This window comes from Pteropus medius, unplaced genomic scaffold (genome assembly GCF_902729225.1).
Source record: "Pteropus medius unplaced genomic scaffold, Ma_sr-lr_union100, whole genome shotgun sequence".
NCBI classification, from domain to species: Eukaryota; Metazoa; Chordata; class Mammalia; order Chiroptera; family Pteropodidae; genus Pteropus; species Pteropus medius.
Window position 1 is genome coordinate 24,591,610 of NW_024350319.1, and position 7,755 is coordinate 24,599,364.

The window sequence follows — 7,755 nt, forward strand, 5'->3', positions numbered from 1 at the left end:
CTATTTTACTTTTCCACCAACAATATAGAAGCGTTTTGATTTCTCCACATCCTCAATAACACTTGTTGTCTTTTATTTTTTTTGATAATAGTCATCCTAACAGGTGTGAGGTGATATCTTATTATGATCCCACTTCTATAAGGTATCTAAAATAGTCAGACTCATAAAAGCAGAGAGTAGAATGGTCATTACCAGGGCTTGGGGGAGGAGGCAACGGGAAGTTGTCCAGTAGGTATAAATTTTTAGTTATAAAAATAAATAAATTCTAGAGATCTGCTGTACAACACAATGCCTATAACTATCAATACTGTGATATACACTGAAAACTGTTAAGAGGGTAGATTTCAAATTACATGTTCTTAACACACATAGAGGGGAGCAGGAGGAAACTTTTGGAAGAAATGGATAAGTTTATTACCTTAATCATGGTGATGGTTTCATTTGTGTACGCATCTGTTCAAACTCATCAAGTTGCATACATTAAACATGTTCAGTTTTTTCGTAGTATGTCAATTACATCTCAATAAAACTTAAAAAACTAAAGACCCTATTTCCAAATACAGTCACATTCTGAGGTACTGGGGGGTTAAGATTCGGCATATGAATTTAGGGGGTGACACAATTCAGCTGATAACAAACTGGTATCAGATATAGATTGGAAAATTGAGACCAAGGGGTGGGTGAGGGAATGCGGAAGCCCCCATCCCATGGAGGGAGGCCAGGGATGCTGTGGAGGGAGACACACAGTGTGGTGAGTCTGCGAGGTATCTTGTCTTCTCGCAGAATAGTAGAGTTTGGTCGGACATATGGTCGCCTAGAGGCTGTGTTTCCCAGTCACCCTTGTGACTAGGTGTGGTCATAAACTATGGAATGTGAAAGAAAGCGTTATAGGGAATGACTTTTCGGTGCATTTCCACCCTTTGTGTTGTCTGTGATTGGAAACTTGGACTTGTTCGAAGCCAACTGTGACTATGCAGTCAAGGACAAGGCCCTAGGGGAAGGCAGGGAAACAAATGGAATGATTTTAGATCCCCGCATGACCAGGTGGAGTCCTCCCACCAACCCAACCACTCCCCTCAAGACTGTTATGTGAGAGTGAAATACATTTCTGTATTGTTACTCCCTGTATTTAGAGGATGCTTTGTTATGACAATCTTACTCTTATCCTAATACAGACAGCAAAATATCTCCCGTGACCCCATGATTAGTATATTTTTTAAAAACTCTTATTATGAAAACTTTGTGACTTAAAATTTGTAACCATCTAGTTTTAGACTTTAATAACTTCTTTTTACCACATTTACTTCATCTTTTTTTTTTCCCCCAGTTTTAAGAAGAAGCATTATCTTTTACATTATCTTCTATACTGCTCGGCGTTGCAAAACTATCACGCTTCAGTAAATGCCTGCACCACGTGAACTTCTTGCATTGGTGAAGAGATCAGAGAAATGTGCTGTTTTTCTCTTGTAAGTTGACAATGGATGAAGAGAAGAGAAGGACCATAGGAAGTGGAATGTGAAGTGGATCAAGAATTTAGTGGGACAAGGAAATCTGAGCAACGAGTGAGCACAGCAATGGAAGCAGCTTGGGCTTGCAGAAATCTTGGGAAAGGCACTAAACTCTCCACAGAACGTAGGATAGGGACTCAGCCATTTTTATTTAAGCATTAAATATACAAGCAACTACATAGACTTGAGGACTTAGGAATACCAAGATGATAGCCAACATGTGTTTAGTATATTCATGAATGAAGATGGATGAAAGACTTAATCTAGTATTGTACTGCTGGACCAACGTTGGTATTTAAACTCCAGAGGGAGCACTATCCTAGACCAAGAGGAAAGCAAGATAAATGGACCACATCTGTATGACTCCTCTCAGTCTTCTTCACCAAGTGTTCCTTCACCTGGGCCTGTATCAAAACTTCCTTTGGCTTTGCCTTTGCAATTACTGACTCTCGGCTTCTGTCTCCACCTCTCTCACAACTATTAAGGGGTACACTAAGAGGTTGATCTTCCGCCTGCTTTTGAGGTGTTCAATTTACTTTATTTAACCATTTTTTTTTCTCTCAGTAAGGAGTAAATAAATCCACCATGAGCTCTGAGGAGCAATCTCACCAAGCCATGAGTATTTTTATTTCTTGCTTCCTTACCGAATCAAAAGTGTGCATCATGCTTCCTGATATAGAAAGTCAAGGTGAGCTATTTAAATGTAAGTATTATGTGTCCAAGAGGCAGGTGAGGGCCAGATAATAGGGTACTGGTTTTAAGTATTTTCTTTATGATATTCAGGCTTTCCTAATTGGAGTTGTAAGTTCATATTCAGATATTCTGTTTTGTCTGTCTTTGAAATCCTAAACCTATTCCCCCTTCCCATGGAAACCTTAGTTTCTGAGATAGCACTCCATCTGCATGTGCATTTCAAGGTGGGGTACCAAGGCTTGTGACAGAGTTTCCCAAAGAGCCTGGATAAATTGCCCTAATTAAAATTAACGGAGAAAGCTGGAAATTTAGATGGTTTTTGTGTTGTCACAATGCCCATGAATTGGATTTGGGGACTGTATGAAAATAGAAGAATAATTTTAGGTTGGCAGCAATTTATTGTGTCATATTTGGCAGGAAATTTCTCAAATTCAGTTATTCAAATCTCACTTCTATTTTAACTAGTCCGTAGATCCTGTGTAGAGGATCAGATTGTACAGATGAAATTCTTGGCAGAATCTCTGGAGAAGAGACCTTTCTGGGGTTATCTGATTCCACAGGGATCTGTGTCTTTCAAAACTATCTGACTATTTTGCAAGTCTGAAGAAATCGAAGTTAATTTGTAGAAGGCTGATGGTGATGCAACTAATTCCCATTCTTAGAAATACAAACAAATTTTGTCCAATGAAGGTGCATCAATTTCCACTCTATGGAAGAGGCCAGTTTTGCATTGGTCAGCAAATTCAACTCAGAATTCTTGATTGCCTATATATGTGTTTTTCCTTTGGATTCTTCTTTGAATTAGTTTTTTACTTCTTACTGGTTTCCTTATTAAATAGCGAGTGAAATAAAAAAAAAAGAAAACTTTGACACATTCAATTTATATTTGTATGGGAGTTATGATTTTTAAAAATTACCATTTAGTATTATGATTCTCTAGCATCTTAGTTCATTCCCAAAAGTAGGGCTGGCAAAGGGCGAGGGTAGAAACTAGAGTTTCTGACTGATCATGTACCCAGAGGAAACTAGTTAAATGAACTCCTTAAAAGGGCAAGATAATGTTGACCCTCATTTCTGGAATACAGAGGATCTAGATTTGGGTTTATTTCGGTATGGAGTTATAAAAAAATTATATGCGTGCACAGCCCAATTTGAGGACTGCTGTGATTCTCTTTTTTTATCTTACATTTTAACTAGTTCACTTATATAACAAAAAAAATGGTAATAACAGATGTTGTGCTGGCCTTAGAGAAACAGGATGGAAAAATAAACACCATTGGATGTCTCTCTCTCTCTCTCTCTCTCTCTCTACTCTCTCTCTCTCCCTCTCCCAGCACTTATCTCTTCACCTGTTCCCATGTTAATTTCATTCTCCCAGGCTGCCTTCTCCACAAGACTTGACCTACAGGCTGCTAGTATCTCAGCATCTCTTACTCATATCCTTTGTGGAAAAAAACAAGAGCACCATTAGCATAAGTCTTTTTTCAAAACTGTCAGCATGAGGAGCCTTCTAACTTGGGAAGGAGGGTGGAATTTTTTATAGGGCTTCGGCGGGCGGGGTCAGCTGAAGTTCAGCTAGTTTTAAGAATATTTGTTCAAAGATAGTTCTCAGAAAAGGGAGAAATTATTGTGACTAATTAGCTGTGATCGTTTGGACAATTCTTTTCTACCAAGAAGAATGGGAGAAATTGTGAGGGGCTGAGGTCTTGTGAGGGAGCAAAGCTACAGTGAACAGGGACATGGAGGGCCACAGTGGAAACTTTTCAGTCCTTAGACCATAGAGACCCTTTCCCCACATGCAGTTGGTTAAATCTTAGGTAAGGGTTTTTATTAATCTGGGTTGAAATGTTATGCCTAACCCTGGATCACTCACTGTGGTCCAGGAATAGGGTCAAGAATGAAGAGGCTGCTTCCAGGCCAACCCAAAAGCTAGTGCAGGGGGAGGAGCAGCTCCTGAAAGGAGGGAGTAGCCTCTACCTAGCCCAGGCAGGGCAGTCCCTGCCCCTTCTCTCCATTTGTGTCCGTGAAACCCTCTTTTTCTTTCTTCCAGGTGAATGGCTTAACTTTGCCTTTAGGGGGCACTGCCTAGGGGAGGACCACTCAGAAATCTTTGCCTAATTGGTGTGAACAGCAAACCCAGTAGCAGAGGTGAAAGCTTCTCCTGGGAGCAGCCCCCCGAGTAGAATCACTGAAAGGCTGGGCACAGCCTAAATGCCCAGATTTCTTCTTTTGAAATCCTTAAAACTTTCTAAATGATCACCATGGTCACTTATGAAGAAGAACGAGTTTGGTTTTAATAAACATCTCAACATTGGCTGTGCTCTGTGCCTCTTCATTCTTTTCTCTCTTCGGTTTTTGGCAGCAAAACCTCTTTCAAGTGTCCTGTGCCCATTATCCCTTCTTTCCTACAGCAATAGGACAGATCTACCTTACAAACATAGTTACCAGTGGAAAAAAATAAGATTGAGGGGAAAGACATATCTGTTCTTACATTAATATTTTGCTAGAAGAACAAGTTGGTTACATATCATGGACTTTAAAGTCAAAATCCTTAGACTTTGAATGCTGACTTCCCACTTACTTACTCCATGACCTTGGGCAAATACTTAACCTCAGTAAGGCCCAGTTTTCTTATTTGAGAAATGAAGAATAACACCTACATCAAAATTTAAAGGAATTATATGTGTAAAGAATACACCATTGTATGTGAAATATATTAAAATTTAATCACTATCATTTTTTTTGTGTTGATGAAGATGATAGTGATCATTATGAAGGTACTAAAACCTGCTCATCTGTATGTTTTCACCCCATTCCTCCCCCCAAACAAGGAAATTCACAGATGAAATCAGTCAGTGGTCAAGCCCCTCTAAACAGACCTCAATTATTCCAGGGCCAAGAAGGAGAGAAACAAAGTGGGGATTGATAGGTGGAGCAGTGTAAACCTCTGCCTTGCAGTTGGGAGTAGGCGAGCCAGGGACAAAAGATTCCTCATTTTAGAGAGTTCAGGCTCACTCTTTGTCTGTGTGTGTGTGTGTGTGTGTGTGTGTGTGTGTGTCCATGTGTGCTTGGATCTGTGTATGTTCATGGGATGTGAGGATTAAACAGTATGTGATATCAAGAAATTATCAACATTGACACTGATTACAGATGCTGGCGAATTAGCAATGTAGAAAGGGGAAATGAAATTTGGCTTAGCTGTGAAAAAGTAATACTAATTACAGTCATTTAAATAGGCCCTTTACCATTTATGCTTAATTACCATGCAGTACAATCATAATCATGTGTATCATTAAATATGTGCCCAGTTAACTTTCATGTAAGTTTTCTTGATTAGAATCATCATCATATCTGTTCTACTAGACATCTGCTCAGAGACACATTGCTTAAAGCCTCTGCTCCTTCAGGGGCTATCAAGAGGGAACTGACTCCCTGGACTTCCAGAACTAGCTACCAGGTCGTGTTGACAGTTACTCTACTTTGAGAAAACAGTCCTCTCAGTCATATCCCAGTGTAGGGAAAGGCACGATGGATCTGAGGTCTCTCCCCATCTTCTTTTCCACCAGAAGGTCTTCAGGGAGCCCGGGGAGTTCACTCTCCACAGATAAAGGGACACACACAGCTATGGAACACACACACACACACACACACACACACACACACACAAACACAAACCAGGAGATAGCGATAGAGAAATACAGAGAAAAATAAAGATATGTAGACCAAGAGACAAGAAGAGAATCAGAAAGAAACAGATTCAGAGAGGCAGATAGAGGTGGAAAAAAGAAAGTTAAGTAGACACAGAGACAATATAAAAAGTTGGGTAGAGGTACAGTCACAGAGTCAGCTCAGTGAGGAGAGTGCATTTAGAGGCCTTCACAGAGCTGGTTTTTTTTCTGATACTTCAAGAGACAAAAATATTTCTCACAAGCTGACCCAGCCAATTGTAGGGTCCTTCACTGTCTTGGATGGTGAAGAAACAGAAGAGGTGGATAAAAATGAAAAAGGGAAGTAGAGAGAAGAGAGGGAGATAGATCAACAGAGAGACAGAGAAAGACACGCAAGCATAGTGGAGTCAGGGAACGGGTAGAGAGATTTGAGGGGATTAGTGAGTTTGTTGGACGTTCGGTCAGTACACATCTGGTTAAAGGCTGTGGAGACAGAAACATGGACACATTCATGTCTTCGTGTTGCTGTATTAAAATTTCCCATTCCTTAATGATCATTTACTGGGCACCTACCATGTACCTGGAACCCGACTAAGTGTTTTTACCTATATTGATCATTCAGTCCTCAAAATGACACTGTATGGCAGATACTATCATGATGCCCATATTATGGAAAAGGCACATAACTTAACCAAAGTCATCTGGGTAGTGAGTGAGATTCAAATCCTGCCATCTGGTTCCAGATCCTGTATTCTCAACTGCAAAGTATCACAAGCAAAGCCAGTTACGTAATAAATAATAGTTAAGGGATCTATGGTTTAAAAGCGTTCTTTGTGTATGTGTTTTCATTTTCTTTATGGAAAAAAGGACAAAAATATATAGATATTTAGCTGTGATAAACTAGCCCCCTGTGGCCCTGCCTTGGGGGGAAGAAAACATTCTTGCTCAATTATAATTTATTTCAAATTAACTTAATATGTAAGTCAATCAACATTCCCAAAATAAAACATTTTCATTTCCATGAAGACTTCGACACCTTATCAGCTTAGCAAAGAAACAGGGGCAGAATTGCAGTGCTGCGTTTGACAGAGAAATAGAAACCTTGAGGGGTTTAGTTACTTCACGACTTTCGCACAGAGAGCTGGGCAGACCCCAGCGTTCCTCCTCCATGGGCCCTCCTTGCTCCAGTGAGTCTGGTTCTCTTGCTTTTCCATTTAGCGACCTTAAAGGGACTGGAATTTGGTTCCTCGATGTCTCCAATTTCTCCTGTGGAAATTCTTGCAAAATATCTTCATCAACTTTCTAATCTGTTAATAAATAATGATAATTTTTGAAAGGAATCATTTGGTCATCATCCTTGGAGATTAATTGGGTAATTAATTTTAGCTAAGTGCTTCTGAAATATAAAGTGCTTCATATATCTTAAGGATTTATGGTTCTGTGTTCTCATTAGGCCTGTAGGACAGAGATTCTTTGTGAAATGAGAAGCTGATTATGAATGACCCTGATCAGGGCTGATTCTCACTAGACTGCACCAACCCCCTTCAGAGAACTCACTGGGAAGGCAGATGACTGTCAAGGTCATATTTACTCCCCAGGCTGAAACTCTGAGCACTGAACTGCCAACCAAAAGGAACTGTCAAAAAAGAATTCAGCTTTCTGGTTGCTCGGCTGCAGGTCATCCATGCACCATATTAATTTTTTAGTAGGGGGAATCATTTTTGGGGTGGTGGTGGTACAAAGGGCTTATGTCCATGGAATCCTTGCCAACTCAAGGACCTGGGGGATATCGGTGCCAATAAGGCCTGTGGTTCCTTTCTATAGTTGCTGACTTTTGAACATATTGACGACTAACATTTAAAAAAGGACAAAAAGGTGACAGTATA

The 7,755-nt window shown here is 40.0% G+C and overlaps 1 long non-coding RNA gene across 1 annotated transcript; it reads right to left on the minus strand.

The window, feature by feature from the left end:
• Window positions 1-390: 390 nt before the first annotated feature.
• LOC120583364 (uncharacterized) lies at window positions 391-5,858 on the minus strand. Its single transcript, XR_005647779.1, has 2 exons — window positions 3,551-5,858; window positions 391-991 (listed from the first exon to the last, which is right to left on the minus strand). It is a non-coding gene; the product is annotated as an uncharacterized LOC120583364 (long non-coding RNA).
• Between the last annotated feature and the right edge of the window lie 1,897 nt (window positions 5,859-7,755).